This window comes from Zootoca vivipara, chromosome 5 (assembly GCF_963506605.1).
Source record: "Zootoca vivipara chromosome 5, rZooViv1.1, whole genome shotgun sequence".
Lineage (NCBI taxonomy): Eukaryota > Metazoa > Chordata > Lepidosauria > Squamata > Lacertidae > Zootoca > Zootoca vivipara.
In genome coordinates this window covers 52,535,398-52,557,925 of record NC_083280.1, presented here as the reverse complement: position 1 = coordinate 52,557,925, position 22,528 = coordinate 52,535,398, and the positions used below count along the sequence as shown (strand labels likewise).

The 22,528-nt window shown below is 42.3% G+C and overlaps 1 long non-coding RNA gene across 2 annotated transcripts in view; it reads left to right on the top strand.

Annotated features, from left to right (window-relative positions):
* LOC118096155 (uncharacterized) overlaps nucleotides 1–13,115 on the top strand; it is a 56,862-nt gene extending 43,747 nt beyond the window's left edge. Inside the window, exons 2-3 of one of the 2 annotated variants that reach the window (XR_009557602.1) lie at nucleotides 9,410–11,948; nucleotides 12,470–13,115. This is a non-coding gene — a long non-coding RNA (uncharacterized LOC118096155). Of the gene's footprint in view, nucleotides 1–9,409; nucleotides 12,081–12,469 lie in introns of those variants that run through there. The other variant, XR_009557601.1, reaches the window with a different exon arrangement.
* Nucleotides 13,116–22,528: the final 9,413 nt, after the last annotated feature.

The window sequence follows — 22,528 nt, the reverse complement described above, 5'->3', positions numbered from 1 at the left end:
GATCTTTCTTTCTTATGGCTTTGATCCTCAGAGATCCCCAGCAAACTTCGTAATCAAATGACAGAACTGAAGCACCAGGGCTGCTATTTTCTTTCATGTTCTCTGACTATCATTTCTTTCACAATCATTATTGGCATTATAGGCAAAATGGGAAGGTGGAATCTCCCACTCCCTGTCCCCCCACCAAAGCCTCACTTGCCCAGATTGTGTGATGGTGGCATCAGCTTTCCAACAAGATCTCATGAGATTTCATGGAACTCTTGTGAGATCTTGCAGAGAAGGAAGTTATGTGCTCCTAAGGCCTCACTCTAGTCAGAAATTGCGTTGCAGCATTCTGCACTAACTGCAGCTTCCGAGGCAAGTGCAAGGGAGTGTATTGCAGTAACCTAATCTATATAAGGGAAAGTGTACAGGCAGTATTGTTGTTTGGTCATTTAGTCGTGTCCGACTCTTCGTGACCCCATGGACCAGAGCACACCAGGCACTCCTGTCTTCCACTGCCTCCCGCAGTTTGGTCAAACTCATGTTCGTAGCTTCGAGAACACTGTCCAGCCATCTCGTCCTCTGTCGTCCCCTTCTCCTTGTGCCCTCAATCTTTCCCAACATCAGGGTCTTTTCCAGGGAGTCGAGTCTTCTCATGAGGTGGCCAAAGTATTGGAGCCTCAGCTTCATGATCTGTCCTTCCAGTGAGCGCTCAGGGCTGATTTCCTTCAGAATGGATAGATTTGATCTTCTTGCAGTCCATGGGACTCTCAAGAGTCTCCTCCAGCACCATAATTCAAAAGCATCAATTCTTCGGTGATCAGCCTTCTTTATGGTCCAGCTCTCACTTCCATACATCACTACTGGGAAAACCATAGCTTTAACTATACGGACCTTTGTCGGCAAGGTGATGTCTCTGCTTTTTAAGATGCTGTCTAAGTTTTTCATTGCTTTTCTCCCAAGAAGCAGGCGTCTTTTAATTTCGTGACTGCTGTCACCATCTGCAGTGATCAAGGAGCCCAAGAAAGTAAAATCTCTCCCTGCCTCCATTTCTTCCCCTTCTATTTGCCAGGAGGTGATGGGACCAGTGGCCATGATCTTGGTTTTTTTTTTATGTTGAGCTTCAGACCATGGCAATATATTTTCCATTTATTCCCATTTATTCCCTGATCAATTGAAACTGCAATCCTATACAGTCATACCTCAGTTTAAGTACACTTTGGCTTGAGTACTTTCAGTTTAAGTATTCCGCGGACCCGTCTGGAACGGATTAATCCACTTTCCATTACTTTCAATGGGTAAGTTCACTTCAGGTTAAGTATGCTTCAAGTTAAGTATAGACTTCCGGAACCAGTTTGTGTACTTAAACCGAGGTACCACTGTATACTCATAATTAGGAGCAATTCCTGTTGAGCTCAGCTGAATTTACCTCTGAGAAGACATACATAGGATTGCACTGTTGATATCTTTAAACATAGCGTTTTACCTATATTGATGTTCTGATTGTTCTACAATTATTCCCTGCCCCTTTACACAGTTTCTGACAGTGGACCTTGCTTGCACATTATACCACATGGGTTACTATTTGTAGCTTTTACTCTGGGAACTAAATGCAGTGTGACTATGTGGTGGGGCGGCAGGGAAAAGAAAATCTTGCTTCTCCCTTCCTTCCTCTCCATAATTCATGTGCAAACTCAAGGGCATGGAAACATTGCCAATCATCAGAGTCTTAAGGAAAAGCCATAGAGAAGGCTTAACTAGCAGGCAAACCTTTTAAGGGAACATGGCAAGATGTGATCTATCATCAACAGGAATTAATGTAGCAATAAGCTCCAATTCTTCAGCTCAGTAAACACTAGAACATTTAAAAAGTGGGACTAATGTTAGAATTCCTTGCACTATGAAAAGGTCCCAGCTGCTCCCTCCAATCAGCAGAAGAGGACCAAAGCAAACATCTCCCATTTGTCAGCTCTCCAGTTGTCACTTTCTGCCTTCCAGCTGGAAGGAAAAGAGGCTCTTAAGGGTCATTTCATGCCTGCCAAACAATTCTTGGGATTGTAGTTAAGCTTTACTCAGAGTAGACTCATTGAAAGTAATGGACTTACGCTTATTAATTTTGATGGGTCCACTCTAAGTGGGATTAGCATTGGATACAGCCCTTGATCCAGTTTTTAGTTTCTTTCTTTTTTTTTACCTGCAAAGTATTTCACTTTCATATTATTTGCCCCCCAAAAAACACAGGAATTGCTCCATCTCCATGATCATAGAAATCACATATCTAGAAATCACAAATCAGGAGCCATAGATCAAGAAATGCATGATAATTGTGGACTGCTGAGTTACTAGCTACCACCCACAACGTGGAAACATAGAAAAGATTGGATTATTTACTATTTTCATCTTCTAAATATGACGATGCTACCTTTTAAGGACAAGTTCTCCTGAGAAATTAGAATTAATGCAACAAATACCAAAATGATATGCAAAACAGCACAGATTAAAATGTAATGAGCCAACAATAAAATCATTGAAAGCACTGATGGAATAATAAAGAAATTCAGGATCCTAGAACTATGGTCTTCAGAGAAGACCTATCAAAGTGAATGCACCTAAGTTAATCGTGTCCATTCATTTCAGTTCAGCTCAACCCTGAGTAGAACTAACACTAGATGCGACCCAGTTCTCTCAAACATACTCTTTTGAACTGGATCAAGTACAGTATCAAGAGTGCTAGGCTCTGTTTTCACAATCAGAATATCAGGTTGAACTTTCAGGCTAGTGCTCTTGGAGTGCTTTCTCAAAGCCACTTCATATAGATTAGTTAACCTGTAACACACTTTTAACAACTTTATGTCACTCTCTCCCTCTCTCCCTCCCCTGCGCGCGCACACACACACACACACACAGAGGGATCCTCAATTCCATGATGATCGGTGTCTTTTAATCCTGATGAATTAACCATCAAAGTCATCATATTCACTGTTGGCTGAATCACATCACATCATTACAATGAAAAATCAGGGACAGGGGGAATAGGTTACACAGCGTATGGTTAGAAAATGATTCAGCAGACTGATTGGAAGCTTGGCTGTAGAAAATTTAGGAGTAGAAAGGATAAGAAATGGAATATTTGGAATGAGTTTAATACTTAGCAGGAGACTCTGGCATGCTGACTCGTGGTGTGCATTTTTGTTCCATAAACCTTTATAGGTTGGCTTTGTGGAAAAGAATTATCCATTTGTACTGTGTCTTTTGGGAAACATTTTGTTGTATTAGCTGAAGTGGAATGTCTAGTACGTGCTTTTGTCTAATAGCAGTGTAACACGCTTGTAGTTTTTGATGAAAAAGGCGTTTTTGTGGCTACTGCTGGTCAATGGGATTTCATAAAACCACTTCCGCGCCTGCATCAGAGGTGGAGTTGTGGGCGTCAGGACCCGAACACGCGCGCAGGGGCTGAGAGCTCAACCCCTAAGTGATTGGAGGGTTCCCACCTGCATCATTTTCTCGCGAGGAAGCCTATTCAGCATAAGGGAATTTCCTTTAAAAAAAGGGAGAACTTGACAGCTATGCATGATTTCCTGCCAAGAAGAGAGAAAGGAAGAAGATCGTTGTGTCCAATCAGATGACCAGTCAAATTTGGCAGGTAAAAGGGAAGAGAGAGAGAGGGGGGGGGAGAGGGAGAGAGAGAGAGATTACATGGAGCAGAAATTGTGTTTGGTTTGCCTACCCAATTCACACTTTCCAGAAACGCAGCTATCCTTTGAAAAAAAAAGTCACACTGTTCTGAATTTTGCAATGCAGATCTCCAGAAACCATGTATAAAAATGCATGAACCAGAGGAAAGTGTGTGTGTGAAAATGCATATGTTAGCATGCAAAAATGCATTATTGAAAATGGTTGCAAAAACATGTATATTAAGCAAAAGTGCATACAATAATGAGTATAATAAGAGAAATGCATGTGAAACTGCTGGTTAATTTTCACAAGGACATTCTTTCTTTAAAAAAAAAAGTTTGCAAGCTGATGTAGAAATGTAGACAACTGAACTTTAGTTTGGAAAAATGAGAAACAGAGAAACTGAAGTTGTCAGGTTTGTCCATCACATGTACAGTATATGGGCTAAAGATGGGAAAGGGAGAAAAGAGGTCACTAAAGTTTGTTCTCTTAAAATATGTGCATAATTGTCTTCAACTCCATCATATATAATGTGTTTCATTTGCTCAACTTTTTTTATGATATCCCAGGAACCAAATTTATGTTCCAAGCCCTTGGCTTATAACCAATCCCTAAACTTTAAAGTCTTCTCCAGTTCCCTCCCCCTGAAACAATTATGTAATATTAAAGTATGGACGGAGTTGTGGCCTCAGTTCACTGTATATGATATCATTAGGATTCCCTAATGGACTATCATGTTGGTGCAGCTGGCTTTGGAAGAACCCTCCTGAGCAATATTTTCCATATTCCCAAATGCTCAGAACCATTTCCCATCACTCAACCAATTTAAGGCTTTTAATCAGCAAAAGGTTTTATTTTAACTGATTAATCAATAAAGTAACCAATTAAAATAAGTGCTAATATCATGATCCTTAGTGACACATTGGTGATCTGTAATTATGACCCACATTACTCTTAAATGAAAAAACAAATGATTTTTTTTGTTTTGTTTTAATAATTATTTTCAGAGATAGTTTCAGTCTGAAAAAGGCTACAATCCTTGACATAAAAGAAGACTTAGAAGTAAATCCTAATGAAATCAATTGGTTGCACATCTGGTGTGGAGAACCTGTGGCCCTTCAAATGTTATTGGACTACATTAGCCCCACCAGCATGACCAATGGTCAGAGATTATGGGAACTGGAATCCAGCAACATCTAGAGAACCACAGGTTCTCCTTTTCTTGTGTATGCAAATGCCTAATGTACCATTTCTACATACTGATCATATTCAGGAACTCGTTTGGCTGCTGTTAAAAATGCCTCCACTTTGGCATATTAAAAGCGATCAATCTCAAGTTTTCCAGAGTTGAAGACAATCTTTCATTATAATCACTCTGTCATCCATAAAAAGGTTAGGGGTTTTGTCATATGCAGAAAAGAACTCTCCTTGCCAAATTATCAAGCCATTAGCGGTGGGCCTTAAATAAATAGTTCTGTCCAGCCAGTGTTTTCCATGAACACTAGGAGTTTGTAAAAACTGACTCCATCCATAGAGTTTCCTTTCCATTTAATGGCTCTGTTGCAAACCCCCCCCCTACTTCCCTGATTATTAACTCCAGTTTTTCATACCATAGCAAGCAACTCTTCTGCTTATTAGTGTTAGCTGATGAACCTACCAATCCGAACACTTGCTAAGCAGGCCAAGCATGTCACCGACAACATTAAGGCGGATCTGGGTTGATTAGGGAGCAGCAGAGCTCTGTGAACCCAAAAAGATCTCTAGGAGGCAGCCAAAATGCAACAGCTTACATATCAAACCACAGAATGTGCTCCATAGAATAAATAGAGTCGCATCAGGTGGAACAGTCAAGCTGATGAAAATTCCAGAAAGTGGGTTATTAGTCTCTTCCCATAATGCATGGATCCTGCTTCTTTTCAGGAAAAAGCTTCTACCACACCAACCATCCATCTCACCCATAGTAGGTGCCAACTCCCGGGGGCCCTGGGGCATAGCTGCCAAGTTATCCCTTTTTTTAAGGGATTTTCCCTTATGCTGAATAGGCTTCCTCGCGAGAAAAGGGAAAACTTGGCAGCTATGCCCTGGGGGCCCAAGGACTCACAAAATTCCCCATGAAGGTGCTGGGCACCCACAAATTTCAGTGCCAATGCCATGCATGGCATCCACGGCCCCGGGCACCCATGATCCCAGGGCCAAATTGACACTCCTGATCTCAGCTAAACCAACCCAACCTGGGAAGCAATTATGTTATCACAAAGGACAGTCCTTGATAGCGTCTTAAGCAGGCATCCCCAAACTGCGGCCCTCCAGATGTTTTGGCCTACAACTCCCATGATCCCTAGCTAACAGGACCAGTGGTCGGGGAAGATGGGAATTGTAGTCCAAAACATCTGGAGGGCTGAAGTTTGGGGATGCCTGGTCTTAAGCATAGCTGTCAAGTTCTCCCCTTTTTTTAAAGGGAAATTCCCTTATACTGAATAGGCTTCCTTGTGAGAAAAGGGAAAACTTGACAGCTATGGTCTTAAGTTTGGAGTTGCATTTGTGTATGTTTACATTTAAAAAAAACACTGTCCAATAATACCTGGAGAGTCAGAGGTTCCCCAAGCCAGCACTAGGGAGTAGTGTCAAGCCACGCTCATGACACTGCAGAGTCCTGCTTAAGGAATCTTCAAGTGATTAACATTGCTCACTGCAAGGTTCATGATCTCCATAAGATAACTCTCCTGGGGGAGCTTTAACGGAATCGAGCCTTCATCTTAACACTTTTTGCAACATAAATTCATTCCTTACCAATGAAACTGTGGTTTTCCCCAAGCTAATTGCATCTTTTCAGTGCCCTGAGTCAGATAAGCCATATCTCATTAGAGAGGGAGAGAGAAAGATTTAGTATGAACTCAAAGCCTTCTTCAGAACATTAAAGAACCAGAATCCCTAATCAGCACAGTATATATTTTGTATAATTGCACCTTGGCAACTCTTTTTTTGCTCATTAAGTTGAAATGTACAAATGATGTATTTTTACAAGGCAAAAAAACCTCTCTGTCTATTATTGTTTATACATACAAAGTATGCCTGGGATCTGTGGGATCATCTGGTTTCATAGATACAACAGCTAAAATATTATCGTTGGAGTATCAAGTCTATCAGAAAGCAGGGAACCCAGTTTTCAGCCAACGTAAACTGACCCAGCTCTCTCAAAGTTAATAAGTTCATAATAAGTTTCTTTACGCATCTGGCCAAATCTGTGAAGATAACAATCTGCCAGTTGAAAATCTAGTCTGGGACACAAAGGAAATGAGGACTTGTGCCTTGTGGCACTATTAAGGATTAATTATTTGTCAAGATGCTTCACGATAAATTGTGAGAAATAATGTCTGCTGGGAGGTGGGGGGGGGGAATGAGGTGGGGAGAGAGCCTGCACAGATGACCCAAACTATCCTAGCTTGAGATGTCTTGCACTGAATTAGTTTTTTTTTTCTGTACCACCCTGCCAAATGGTAAGGAAGATTTTGCCATATGTTTGGTCCTGATGTGTGATCAAACAAGTGGTAGGATAATGGTTCACCTGGATGAACTCAATGCTACCACATATTCTGGGGCTCCAAATCTCTCACAGTGCACATGTGATGCTCTCTCTTAGGATGTTGACAACATTTAAAATTTTCTGTGTCCTTCTTCTGTGATAGAATCTTTGTTTCATTAAGTGGGGTACAGTAGAAGAATACGTAACCACAGAAAAAAATGGCCGAGATTTCAAACACCCAAAAGCTCCCCTCAGTCATTCTCTGCCGACCATAACTGACTGCCTTGGGGAAGAGTCTCAGGGTTCACACATGACACTAAGCCAGTGTGGTGTAGCGGTCAGAGTGTTAGGCTACGACCAGGAAGACCAGGGTGCCAATCTCCATTCAGCCATGAAGCTCACTGAGTGACCTTGAGCCAGTCACTGCCTCAATCTAACCTACCTCACAGGGTTGTTGTGGGGAAGGAGAACAATGTACACTGTCTTGAGCTCCTTGGATTAAAAGGTGGGATATAAACATAAAATAATAATAATAATAATAATAATAATAATAATAATAATAATAATAATAAATAGCCATGGCTTACTAAACCATAATTCAATAGCCAATGATGGTGTGCAAACCAGGCCATAGAAAACCTTTTGAATTCTACAGGGATTAAGAGGGAGGAAGCTGATAGCCAGAACCACCTGCTGGGCTGGTTGTAAACAACAACAACAACAAACAACAACAATAGAGGGAGGGGGCACTGGCTGAAGGCAAGACTAAGATGAGTAAGCAGTGTTCTATTCACCCTAATGCAGGGGTCAGCAAACTTTTTCAGCAGCGGGCTGGTCCACTGTCCCTCAGACCTTGGGGGGGCAGACTATATTTTGGGGGGAAATATGAACGGCTTCCTATGCCCCACAAATAACACAGAGATTCATTTTAAATAAAAGGACACATTCTACTCATGTAAAAACATGCTGATTCCCGGACCATCCGTGGGCCGGATTTAGAAGGCGATTGGGTCGCATCCGGCCCCCGGGCCTTACTTTGGGGACCCCTGCCCTAATGGATCAGCAACTGATAGTTTGTCCTGTCCATTAATTTCAGTGAGTCTACTCTGAGGATACAACCCACTAATAACAGTGGAACGTCCAGTGAAAGGGGATCATTGGCAGCTGCAAGGCAGACAGAAATTCAACAGGTGTGGCTTTCCTCCTTCGCTTCACCTGCATTCTGAGAAAAGCTTTACCTGCTAAATTTCTTTCCGAGTTGCAACAATGGCACAGAAGCTTTTGCAGGAAAACACACACACACACATTGAGATCCCTATTCATAGGTTCCAGGGCTGAGCCCGAATGAAAATAATGTGTTATCTGCCAGGCATTAAACCCAGCTAAAGGCCGGTGAAAAGAAAATGTCTGTGCCTGCTACAGTCCTATGCCACCTTGCAGCTTAGAATAAGCTTTGCAAGTGGTTGCCTTTGTACAAAACGAGTTAAAGTTTAGAATTTACAAGTGGAGCAAAGCAAATCTGGTGTTCCGATAATGCCTGAAAAAGTAGCTGCGCTGGGTTTTACCTCTGAGGAAACCTGCAGAAGGTTGGGCTCTGCAGCTTAAGATAAGCTTTGCAGGAGGTTGGTTCTGCCATAGAACATTTTAGAGGGGGCGATGCTGGAATCCTTGATCTATAATGGCTTGTGTGCAGATTTGGACTGGGAGGCAAGCCCAACATATGGCTTTTGTGACCCCACAATGCCGTTCGGTAACAGAGTCTACCCTCCAAACCACCATTTTGGAGCTGGGTCCACCCTGCACTGCCATTTTGTAACTGACCTGCTGGGAAGACCCCAGGGATCTCTCTCTCTCTCTCTCTCTCTCTCTCTCTCTCTCTCTCTCTCTCTCTCTCTCTCTCTCTCACACACACACACACACACACACACACTGTAGATCCCACAAGCCTGAAGTCTGCCTGCCCTCTTACTCTAGAGGAATAAAAGAAATAAGCTTATAGCTTCCTTAGTCGTCTTCCCCATGGTTGTGATCAGCACTGTGAAAGCATACTTAGTTTATTTGCCCATATGGCTGTTGCTGTGTAGTTTGGTAATTTCATATGTTTTATCAGCCTATCTATTCATCCTCCTTTTATCCTGTCAGACCCAAGTATGCTTACTCTACTCCAAATGTGTTCCATATTCCAAATTGACTCTTTCTTTCTTTTTTTCTTTCTTTTTTGTTTCCTAGTCCTCACAAGCAACGTGCCGATCCTTCTGTGTTCACATATTGCCATCTAGTGTGAGCAAAAGAAGTTGCAAGCAGATTCATAGCCAGAGAATGATGTGAAGGCAAGGGACACCGTGTGGAGCAGTTCCACCACCAAAGAGAAGCAGATTTGGCCGCATGAGCTGCCTGGGTGGGAGACCACCTGGAAATCATGTGTAAGCTGCTCGAGATACTTTGAGAAAGAATAGGGGTAGAAATATATCGTAAATAATGGGCCCATTTTTTTGCCCAATCCTCCCAAGTCACCTTGTTTTCACAAATCCCCCTTGATTTTATGTATCTCTCTTTTTAGGTGCCAGACCAGCATTAACAGAGTTTTCTGATGCTGAGCTCTTCTAAGCACTTCTTTTCCTTGCATTAGGGCCCCTTTTAAATCTTGACTTTCAGAGGTGCTGCGCAGTCAGGCAGTGTATGTTTTGGACCAGAATCTGACCACCACAGAAACTCTAAAAGAAATGAGCACATTCACAATTAAAATATGTCTCAGAATAGTTCAAGCTGGGCTTCCCTAACCCATTGTACAGATGCATTTGGCGACTTCCACGCTGTGCAGTTAAATCACTCTGATGCCACTACAAAACTCCTGACTTTCATCTTCTTTTAGATGGCAGGAACCACTTGTGTTTCTATTGCTACCTACGTCTCAACAAAACGAAAACCAGCCATTCTGGCTTTTCACTGGAATAGTGAACAGAATTTACTGCTGGAGTGGCAGGACAACCAACTCGCTATATTTTTAATCCGTTGCCTCTGGAAGTGATGCTTGGTTATTGGCTTATACATTGGCTTATGTCATAAAACTCCAGACATTGCAGAAAAGTTTGCACCATGAATGCAGAACATGTAGAGTTTTAGACAGTAGCAACACAACCCTCTGCACGTCTACTCAGAAGTAAGTCCTGTTGAGTTCAATCCGACTGATTCACAGGTAAGCATATATATATAGGACTATTGCTTTAATTGGACAAGATATGCTCACCAGAGACATTGTGGCCTTTGTCTTGGTAGCATTGCTGGAGCTATAGGTTTCTTCATTTGGTGTTGGCCTTAAAGCAGGGGTGGTAGGGAACCTTTTTCAGCCACATTCTGGTCTGGGAAAACTTTCGGGGGCCACATGCTGGTGAGAGGCAGGACAAAGCAAGGAATGCAATATGTGGCTTTGTACAGTAGGCTACACTCTCATCCCCCTCCACCCAGGCAAGCCAGAGGGATTATCCGGAGTTCATGGAAACAACCCAGGCAAAAACACTCAAGGAGGATATAAAGTAGGGCTGGTGAGGGGTGTGGCTTAAGAGAGGGGTGTGGTTTAAGAGGGGTGTGGCCTGGGGAGAGCCCTGAAGGACCTCATGTGACATCTGGGCCAAAGGTTCCCCACCCCAGTTTTAAAGCCTATCAGCATAATCCCTGGAAAGTGGGAGCGATCAGCACAAGTGCCGTGATCAATAAGCAGTATATTTGTGCAGATGCATACAAAGTGGAACATGGTGCGTATCACCCATTTCCTCCTCTTTAAGGCCACTACTGTAAGTGGATGAAGCTATGAACAGGTAGGGTGGACATGGCCACATATTAAAGAGGCAAAACTGGCTAATGATACTCTACTGTACTTTGTTGATGCCAGGACAGAGCAGACCTCAGGTGTCATAAGCCACCAGATGCTTTCTCTTAATGATATACCACTCCTATTTAATACAGTCCCTGAAGACACCTCTAACAGCATGAGGAGTATTATGCATTAGGCCAAACACAAGGCTGCTACTCTCAGGAACCTTCCAATTCAAATTAGGCAGATAATCTAATGAGACCTTACACAACATCATCATAAAAGAGTGTGAGAGACAGAAGGGGGAATATAACACAAAATGAGAAATGGGCTCTTGGGGAAACATGAATTACAGGGAACAGAGGCTGCGTAATTAGGCGCCTTGCATTCTTGGGTGAGAGAAAGAGCAGGATTCTACTCAGAGCCACAGCACACCCTGTGAAATGCATGAGGAAAGGAGGTGAGGGAGGGAGGCTCAGGTCTAGGAAACAGGGCTGTTGTAGAGCCAGGGTGATGTAGGGTTTCGAGTGTGAGACTGGTTCAAGTACCCATTTGGCCATGAAGCTTCTTGGGTGATCTTGAGCCAACTACCAACGTTCAGCCTAACCTAACGTTCCTAACAAGGTTGTTGTGAGGAAAATATAGAGAGGGAGAGAATTCTGCATTCCACCTTGAGCTTCCTGGAAGAAAGGTGAAATACAAATGTAATAAATACAGTGCTTTTTTCTGGGAGGAAGAAGGGGTATGCATACCCTTAAACATTTTGTGCATCTAATGGGAGAAGAAACTAAATAATAATAATAATAATTTTCTAGCACAGTGAATCGTCAGTCCCAAGGGCGGCTTCATTTCCTTTCCCAGTTCTGAGACTCAGACAGAAGCGAACATTTAACATGTGAAGCAGTGTGGAATGTGGATGTGTGGTGTTTTACTGATGAAAGTTTGGCCTCATTGAGGGTCAGTATTTCAATACGAGTAATGCATGTCCTTTGTACTTTTCTCCATTTACTGTATTTATTTCCCCCGATTTGAACTATAAAATGGTGATTTTCTTGAGTCAAAATGAGAGTACCCCTAAACATTTTTTAAAGGGAAAAAAAGCACTGAATAAATAAAACGCTCTTATGGTCCCCAACATTCTGTGATGTGATGACAACAATATTGGAAGAAGCACTTGAATAGCCAGGGGAAATGAGAGGTGCCACATTGGCTACCCCTGCTCTACAGAAACTTGGCCTGTAACTAAGTCTAAGCATACATGACCCAAACAACTATGTGTTGCCTTCCTGTTTATCCCTTCCTTCACACCCATCTCTGGTCATTCTTCTGAGTTGGGCCCTATACCTCTGCCCCAAGGTCCAACCCTGATGACAACACTGCCAGCCACGCTCCTTCCCTCCCTCCTGAAACTTCATTTGAAGTATCTCAATGGAGTGTTTCGCTTATTCGTCATTAAGAGCTTCTCTTTATATCAGCAGTGTTTCCTGTTGGCAAAGGGAGAAGGCCAAGTACTTGTACGTTGTATTAGATTTCCAGAGACTGCTTCTAGAACCAGAAAAAAAAGGACATAGCAGCATTGTCTCAGATGCATAAGTGCCAACATCTCATTTGCATAAAACAAAAGTGAGTTACATCAAATGTTTGCCAAACTATAAATCATCTTCTTCATTCCAACCTGCTCTGCTTCTTGCAAAAACCTTCTGCCCCATAAATAATATGCTCGTCAACCTGCTAGTCAGATAAATATTTCAGAAGCTGGGAGCATGGTCACACTTTCCCTGCTTTGCTTTGGAGTAGCGGGATGTTTGGATTAGGAATTATGAAGAAAACTAGAGAAAGGGCCAAGATGGAAGCCCTATTCACATTGGGCGAAGGGAGCACCAGATAATTAACCACAGAAGGGATTCCACTGCCAGCTGAGTTTGGACAATTTCAGTTTGTCTCAGTTTCTAATCTATCCAGTCTTAAATTCAGTTTGCCATATTTCTGCATCAATTTGCAATAATAATAAAAAAAATCATCATGAAAATTCATCAGCATCTTAGTGTGCAGTTTTCCTAAATGAAACATTTTTACATGCCACTTTACCTAAAAAAACCCACATATTTTTGCAAGCAGCATCCCTAATATTTTTGTATGATGATTGAACAAATATTGGTAAGTGCATTTTAGTAAAGTTTTTGGTTGGCGATCTGCATCGCAGAATTTCAGAAAAGCATGTTTTTCAAAGGACTGCTGCATTTTGGTTCAAGTATTGTTTGGGGAAGTGTGGATTAGGTAGGCTCGCATTAGAATGCAAAGCAAACCAAATTTCACCTCCATGTAGATGTATGTCATTTTCACTAATACATGCATTTCTGTGCACACTTTCCCCTAATATCTGCACTTTTTGTACACATTGATTTGGCTGGAGAAGTGCAAATTTCAAAGGACAGCTGTACTTTGGTTTACGTATTGTGTAAGGAAGTTGGGAATTAGATCCACATGAAAATGGAAACCAGACTAAGTGTCTCTTCCCCCCTGCTTATTTGGACCTGTGGAACATTTACAGCAAGAGTTAATTCAGTCTTGTGTGGTATTCCTGATCCATGCACCCAACATATGGAAGTTGCCATGTAAAAGCAAATTTAAAGTTAGGATTGGTATTCGGTAGCATGGAGGCTTGTTGGCTACAGGATGGTTATATGAGTAACACGAATTGAAATTATTAGGATGTCTGGGATATGCCCTAAAAGGCATCTCCTCTATTATATATATTAAAAAATGGTTTTTGTGTGTGTGTTTTTTTAATGTGGTTCTCTGGCAAATTATTGCTTGGGAAAATCTCATGGCTGTTCCCCTCCAACTCTTCCAGCATGAATGCCCACACTTAGCCCACTCAGCAAGTCTTTAGGAAAATAGCTAAGAGGATTTTCCTCTTCAGATTAAACCATCTCCAATGATCTCACCCTCGGCGAATCAGCAGGCGGTTGGGATAGGAAAGAGTTTACTATGGTTTTAATTTAGGGCAAGATGGATTCATTTCCTTCAACATCATTGGGCAAATTAACAAAGAAAGACATGAAAACACATCGCTGAAGCTAAACTGATTTGGTGTGAGCAAAAGCTGTTCCCTAGAACTCTAACCCTTCTCTCTCTGTTGCCTCTTTCTACTGGATATGTGCTTTTATTTCTCTGTTGGCATTTAGTCAATCCGCGGGGGGGGGGGGATATGCAATTGTAGGAGGAGGAAACTGATTCTTTAAAAAAGCTTGTTTGAAAATCTTATGGGTCAAATCCAGCACAACCTTAGACATGTTTAAATACACTCCTATACATGTCTGCTCAGCGGTAAGTTCCATTGAGTTTAATGGAGCTGTTCCCAGGAAGTGGATATAACACACAGCATCATTAATCACCCTTAGCTGCTAATGTAGCCAAACACCTATTAGGCTTGCTTCTACTTTCCCTCCTTCCTCTTCCTCTCTTGAATTTTATTTTCCTACTCTGCTACTATATCTGGCTTTGAACTTTTCTTTTTGCCTTACTCCCCCGTTCTGTATTCCACTGCAAATAGCACGAAGGATTTTTGTTTAACCTAAAGCCTGCCGCTTTGGCCTTTCTCTCTGTGGGTCCCACTTGCCTTCTGGTTTTGCTCTGTGCCTTTTCCCTTTCTGATCCAAATTCAATATGCTGTTTTGTCTTCAGTTTTCTGCTCCATTGAAATGTGGATTTTTCCTCCTCCTCCTTCTGCAGTAGCTGCTAACACAAAAAGCTCATAAGCAAAGAGGGAAATCCCCAGAATTTAAATGCCACTCTTTATTCCCACCACAAGAACCCCCCAAATTCCTCCTCTTCAATATTATAGTTCCAGATTTTATCAGAGAGACTGGTTTGCATTAACTTTTACAGTGCAGAGACATTAAGTAAAATTTAGAGCAGCCTCTTCTGAGCTGGCGGGTTTTGCTTATTTTCATATTTTTGCTCGTTAAGTAGCAGACCACATTTCCATCCAGTCTATGGTCAAACTACTCTCTAGTAGGGCAGCAAGACTGCATGGGTTTAATTTGCAGAAGACAAAATCAGCAGGGGGCCAAAGGAGTGAATGAAAAAGAGAACGTTACAGATGGCCTTTTGTGCATCTAGTAAGAAGTTCGCTTTTATTGCTTAACCTGTAAGTTTTTCCATCTTTCAGTATGAAGGTCTGCTATCCTGCAAATGTATTTGGATGTAATGGAGAGATGAACCAGTTTTTAAAAAGTAGATGTAAAAAAAGAAAAAAGAATTATTAATTAATTAACCAATAGAATTGTCAGAATAAAAACTGTCAATTGAAAAGACAGAGTAACGAAACAATGTGCATATCATATAGACTGCTATTTCAAAGCTAGATATGGCAGCACAACAGGGGCTAATTAATGCACAGAGTACCTTAGGCCACCAAATAGCAGCTCTGGAGAGGCAGCTTTTGGCAGCAGAACAGCATGGTGGCTAATGCTGCTGTCACCGATTGGGCCCCCTGCAGCTGCTTTCTGCTATGTAAGAGGCATGTAAGAGGTCTAAGTGGTATTGTGGGTGGCTCTTCAGCATGGTGGGGGAAAACTGTCTTAAAAACAAACAAATACCAAGGTATCGCCATACCGTTAGTGATGGGGCTCGCCCAATCTTATGGACTAGAAAATCCATTCGCTCGGGTGCCTTAATGGAGAAGGTTCTGCCTTGGTAGTTCCAGATGTAGAGAATTTCACAGCACTCTAGTATTCTTTTGAGACTTTAAGATGGAAGTGGAATAGCAGCTTTCCTTCTAGAAGTCTAGCCTTCTGTAGCCAGTTGGGGAGTACCTTTTCCCCAAGCCCCAAATATTAGCTTTTATTGGGATCCATGGTGGGTTTAAATACCCCTTCTCTCTTTACTTTGCTCCTGATTGCAGGTGGGGTGGGGTGGGGACCAGTTCTAATGGCAATCAGTGAACAGGTAGGGAGGAAGGCAAGACGCCGATGACAGGCAGAGCCGCACATCATTGGCTGTAAGTAAGAAGACAGGCAGGTTGGGGCCGGCTGAGAACATTGACTCCTTACTATCAGAAACTTCTTCCAGGTGTTTAGTCAGAATCTCCTTTCTTGTAACTTGAAGCCATTGGTTCAGACCCTACCCTCCAGAGCCGGAGAAAACAAGCTTGCTCCATTGTCCATATGACAGCCCTTGAGATATTTTAAGATGGCCATCATATCTCCACTCAGTCTCCTCTTTACTGGAGAGTAAGATCAGCATACACAGTTGGACCTGATGAGTATTTACTGTTCCCAACCCAAATCCTGCAGAAAGCCATCTAATTCAGATTTTAATTTTATCCTGACTTGTTTTTAAGAGCTACAGGTAGGTAGCTGTGCTGGTCTGACGTAGTTGAAACAAAATTCAAAAATTCCTTCCAGCAGCACCTTAAAGACCAACTAAGTTTATTTTGTTTTTAAGAGGTGATATAATTATTGTTTGATTTTATATCAATGTTTATATTTTATTTTAGCCACCCTGAGCCTGGTCTTGGCTGGGGAGGGCGGGATACAAATAAAAGTTTATTATTATTATTTATTATTAGAGTTCCAGTATGAAGCAATCCTGTTCTCTCTCTCTCTCTTTGCAGTTGTTAATAAATAAGTAAAAGGTAAAGGTACCCCTGACCATTAGGTCCAGTTGCGGATGACTCTGGGGTTGCGGCGCTCATCTTGCTCTATAGGCTGAGGGAGTTGCCGTTTATTCACAGATAGCTTCCGGGTCATGTGGCCAGCATGACTAAGCCGCTTCTGGTGAACCAGAGCAGCGCACGGAAACGCTGTTTACCTTCCTGCCAGAGTGGTACCTATTTATCTACTTGCACTTTGATGTGCTTCCGAACTGCTAGGTTGGCAGGAGCTGGGACCAAGCAACGGGAGCTCACCCCGTTACAGGGATTCGAACCACTGACCTTCTGATCGGCAAGCCCTAGGCTCTGTGGCTTAACCCACAGCACCACCCGCATAAATAAGTAATCCATTCCAAATCATGATCTGTGACAAAATAAATAAATAAATCTCAAGAGGACCACTTTTGGCTGAGCTGGGTTTTTTTAAAAAAAACAAAAAACAAAAACCTGTTATGTATTTATTACAAGTCCATCCCACCTTTCTTCCAGGGACTTCAAGGCAGCATATATGATTCTCCTCTCATTTTACTATCACAACAACCCTGTAGGGTAGAGATTGGGGTAGGACTAAGGTGAAAGAAAGTGACTGGTCCAAGGTCACCCAGGGAGCTTCAACATTTTTTCAATTAATCCTAAAGTCTTCGTTCCAGAAAAAAAACTTTTTCTTTTTTTGCTTGCAAATCGGCTTCATTACATTTTCTTTTCTTTTTTTGCCTTATGCTTTTTTCCTTTTTATTTATGCACTTTGCAGAATTTGATACATACAACTTAATAGAAAGACAAAACCAAAATATATGAAAAAGATCCTCATTTGGTAGGAGGCAAGGCTAATAACCGTAACGTGGTTCATATCTCTTATCTCTTAAATACAGAAAGAAATTTCAAAATGAAAAGAACAGGATTTTATAAACTTAAGCACATCCAGATATAATTTCTTCCATCTGGGGAACAAAGAATTCAACAAGTATGTATGTGTAATTTGCTTTCATAAGCTAACATCTCTCAGGAGTAAAAATAAAATAATAAAAAAGTCAATTGATCCAAGACTGGCATAAAACAAAAATACTCTGGCTGTGCACACAACAGAGGAACTACTCCCAACAGTAAACAAGCATAGTAGGGTACTGTTAACTACCCATGTGGGTGCATTTTTCATAAAAAGTTTAGCAGTGGCTGCATATAAATTTTTAGAACACACCCTGCCAGGATGGAATTGAGAAACGAAGGTGTATTTGTTCCCTGGAGTAAGAGCAAGTAAAAAAAACAAAAAACCCTGTTAATCTGCAAATATTTTTTTTAACTACCTCCAATACTAAAAGAAGGCTTGTAGTGTAATAACCGTCATTTGTGACCCAGCACTTGCTCTGTTTCCAGTGTCCAGAGGTGAGTGCCATTGCTTATGCAGGCTTGGGGAACCACAAGATGTGTAGACATACAAAACTAGTCAGGAGGGAAAGCCCTAAAGTGCTGGGGAGGAGAGAACTTCCAAAATAGCCCAGTAAGGACCAAGTGTGTTCAGTGATCCTGAAATGCTGACTCTTGGGGAAAGGAGCGGAGCCTGGAAAACCAGGACATGGAATACTGAGCAGCAGCATTCCCCATTGCAGCACTTTGTTGTGGGATAAAACAATTAAGGGGGTGTCGTTTGATTTCAACATGATGCTAGGTTTCAAAAAGCCTCGTGAGCCTTTGGCCTAGCAATTTCCTACCTGTGCACACAAGGCTTCTCTCGGTCTTCTCAGTCCCGCATTGGGCTGCTCCCAATGAAATGACTCCTGAGTTTTAGGGATAGTTTGGTAAGAAGTGGCCCCGTGTGCACAGCCCTGTGGATCACAGCCAAAAATGACTGTAAAACTAAAAAAGCTGCCATGGGCAAAGCTTACCTAACTTTTATGTATGCTTGTAGTTTGAAGATTGCCATAGATTGGCAGGCTACACTTAAACTGACAGGGTCCAACCTTGTTTATTTTATAAGGTGTGTTGTAATTGGGGCGTGGGCTTGTTCGAAGATGCTTTCCAGCGGCAGGACGACATGGACGTGGAGTTTGCGCGCCGAATCGGTGCCAGGACTTGTTTTTGCTGGATTCCAATTCGCCTGCGTGAGCGAGCACACATGATGGCAATTACGGCTTTGGCACATTTGAAGTCAGCTGCTTGCTGATCTAGAACTTAGATAGGGGCCGGGATCTTTCGGTCCAAGTTGAGAGAGAACATCTTGAATCTGTTTCTGGGCATATGAAAAATTAATTGAATCTCTATGGGCTGAAGTCTTCCCAAATGCTAAACTGTCAGATGGTTTGTGGTCCCCCTGCATGAAAAGGGGATAACCTGCTCAGCCTTTAAAGTCAGGATAATTTTGTCGGCGGGGTTATTGAGAGATCTGTAATGAAAAGTTGCCACAGTAAGGGAGCCCTGAGCTGGAGGGAGTTTGTTTATAGATGACAAGTTAACATTACTGGGAGGAGGACTAAGTTTCTTCAGCTTTCTTTCATCTGCTGGGTGCTGAGATGCAAAGATACATTAGAGTACAGGACTGATGAAGAACGTACAGCAAACATAAACCCCATTACAGTTCTCGTTTGATGTTTCTAAAACCCAGGCTTTGAGCTCAACCAAAAGAGTTCTGAATAACAGCTAAGTGAATGTCAAATATTTCCTAGCAGCCAGTTCAGGGGAATGGTGTGAGAAAGAGCAACAGTTAAAAGCAGAACTTGCAATGGGGCCTACATACGAACATTCAGTATTCCTGAAGGAGCATCTCCACCCCCATCGTTCTGCCCGGATCCACTGAGGTCCAGCGCCAAGGGCCTTCTGCCGGTTCCCTCACTGCGAGAAACCATGTTACAGGGAACCAGGCAAAGGGCCTTCTCAGTAGTGGCATCCGTCCTGTGGAACGCCCTCCCACTAGATGTCAAAGAGAAAAGCATCTGACAGACTTTTAAAAGGCATCTGAAGGCAGCCCTGTTTAGGGAAGCTTTTAATGTTTAACAGACCAATGTATTTTAATATTTTGTTGAAAGCTTCCCAGAGTGGCTGGGAAGACCCAGCCAGATGGGCAGGGTATAAATAATAAATTATTATTATATTATTATAACATGAGAAGAGTTTGCTGGATCAGGCCAATGGCCCATCTAGTCCAGCATCCTGCTCTCTCAGTGGCCAAGTAGGTGCCTGTGGGAAACCTAGGAGCAGGATATGAGCGCAGGAGCCCTCTCTCTTCCTTGGTTTTTAGCAGCTGGTATTCAGAAGCATGGCCGTCTCCAATGGTTGAGGCAGAGAATAACCACCATGGCTAATAGCCATCAATAGCCATTAAGAACCCTCTCCTCCAGCAATCTGTCCAGGGTTGTGGCCTTGAAGTGCGTAAACTTTTCTTTGAGTAACACATGTCACTCAAAAGAATGCAATCAAATTGACATTGTAAGGCAAAGCAGTCATTGTGAGCCTGTAAAGTCTGGTAGTTATTTTTCTTTTTGGGAGGGTGTTCCACGGGGCAGGTGCCACTACCAAGAAGGCCCTCTGCCTGGTTCCCTGTAACTTGGCTTCTCGCAGCGAGGGAACCACCAGAAGGCCCTCGGCACTGGACCTCAGTGTCCGGGCAGAGCGATGGAGGTGGAGACGCTCCTTCAGGTATACTGGACCGAGGCCGTTTAGGGCTTTAAAGGTCAGCACCAACACTTTGAATTGTGCTCGGAAACATACAGGGAGCCAATGCAGGTCTTTCAAGACCGGTGCTATGTGGTCTCGGCGGCTGCTCCCAGTCACCAGTCTAGCTCATATAACTCAACTATAGACTCTCAGCTCTGGGCTTTGTCTCTCTAACTACCAGCTCGTTGAGGGGGAGGAGCACTCATTTTACATATGGCACAGAGCCACTTCCTTTGTTACCTTAATGGCCCATACTTAGAGGGCCATTACCTCACCAAGAAGCTAGTCTGGCTATACTAGGAATTTGAATCCTTGCTTATATTTTAAAACTTGCTGGATTCAGGAATTAGAAGGGTCTTGGCATACAGTCTACCCTCTGCAAACTCATAACACTATGTTTCCATTAAGATGCAAACTGAACAAAAATTCTCCCCTGCCCCGCCCCCCACATTCCTACAGAGAACTGACAGAGGTCCAACATGCCTAAATAATAATAATAATCACAGTCTAATTCAAGGTGCCAGTTCATCATTTTCTCAGTTTTCCATTTTAATCAGTGAACAATATCATTTTATTGAAGATACAGGTTAGGCTCGTTGTTATATATAATCTTGTGTGACATAATTCCAAATGGGAAACAGACAGATACATGGCATAAATATTTGTTAATAAGTTTCAATAGATATAGTAAGAGACAGATGGTGGGGCAGGGCTTGGGACAAACGCTGCAGATACCTTATAAGCAACATAACATTAGTAAGAAAACTTTTTGGTGTTTTATTTTTCCTCTTTCATAGATTTCTAACTTGCACGAAGTGGACCAATACTGCCACCTTGTGGTAACAAGTATAAATGGCTATTTCCTCTAAGGATCAGCTTTATAAAAAACCTTTTCTATAGACGCATCTTTGTTGCATATTTTTGTACCATTTGTATAACGAGTTTGAATTGAAACCATGAAATAATTGTATTGAACTGTCATTATTACAATAGAATAGGAATAGAATAGCAATAGAAAGGAAATGTAATCACCTAGAACGAATTGTGCAAAAGGAAGCTATAGGTTTTTTGTTTGTTTGTTTTAAATAGAGGTTAGCTTAGGTTTCCCACTAAAATAAAGTCCTATCGTGGTTTGCAATCAAAGTAAAAACAATACAAGAACCACATAAACAGAATTAATAGTATATTATTTACTCGTTTGTTTGTTTGTTTAGACTTATAAACCACCTAATTAAAGAGCTGTCCAGGTGGTGCACATACAGTAATAAAATTGTAGATAAAACACTGAACACTTTCCCCCCAATATATGCAGTTTTGAAAACATTGTTTGCTTTAGCAAAATTTTCATAGGTGCAAATTTCAAAGGGTAGCTGTGTTTTGGTTTGCATATTGTTTTGGCAAGTTCGAATTTGATGGATTCGGCTTCAAACGAGACCTGAATCAAGCGTCTCCCCCATCCCTAGTCTTGGGCAAGATTACTTGTGCAAGACTTCCACAAGGATGATAAATTATGGTCTGTTCTGTGATTGCAGTCTCCAAGGTAATCCTCTCCATATGAGGTCATTTATATTTTGAATCTGCCTTCAGCATGCAGCTTTCAGTGCAAACGGACCCACTTGTACTGCTTGCACATCCAGAAACAAATTGGCTAGCTTGTGCTTAGGTGAGGAGCAAACGGAAGCAGGGGTGTGGGGAAAGAAATGTCACCCCACACATGTGACCAGCCTCCCACCAAACAAAGGAGTTGCGGATGCACCACAGGTTATGTTTATGTAGTGGAGTTTCTGCATTAAGCAATAACCCAGAGTGAATGCAAGAAGACAGAAAGTACAGACTGCCATTGGGATGCTGGTGCTGCCATGTGGATGCCGTGACAAACATGTGTATGAGCAGCACCAATAAACTGCCAACTAGAAGCACCTTGAAACTATGTGTCTAACTAGAGGGGACATTAAATGTGTGGATGCACTTTTGTCTTCTTCCCCCCCCCCTCTAAATAACAGCTCAGGTGGGGCATCAGGTCTATGAGAAAGTGGGTCCATTCCCACTCAAAGAGAAAATCACCACCTCCTCCCCACATCTGCTGTTAAGCCCAGGAGGGAAAGTTCCATTGATGCCGATTGAATACCTTCCATTGATGCCTCCTAGCAGCTTTGGGAGTAGGGTTGCCAGACTCAACAGAGGACAGGGCTTCTGTGCCTTTAATTGCCCTGCTCTCTTTTGAGTCTGG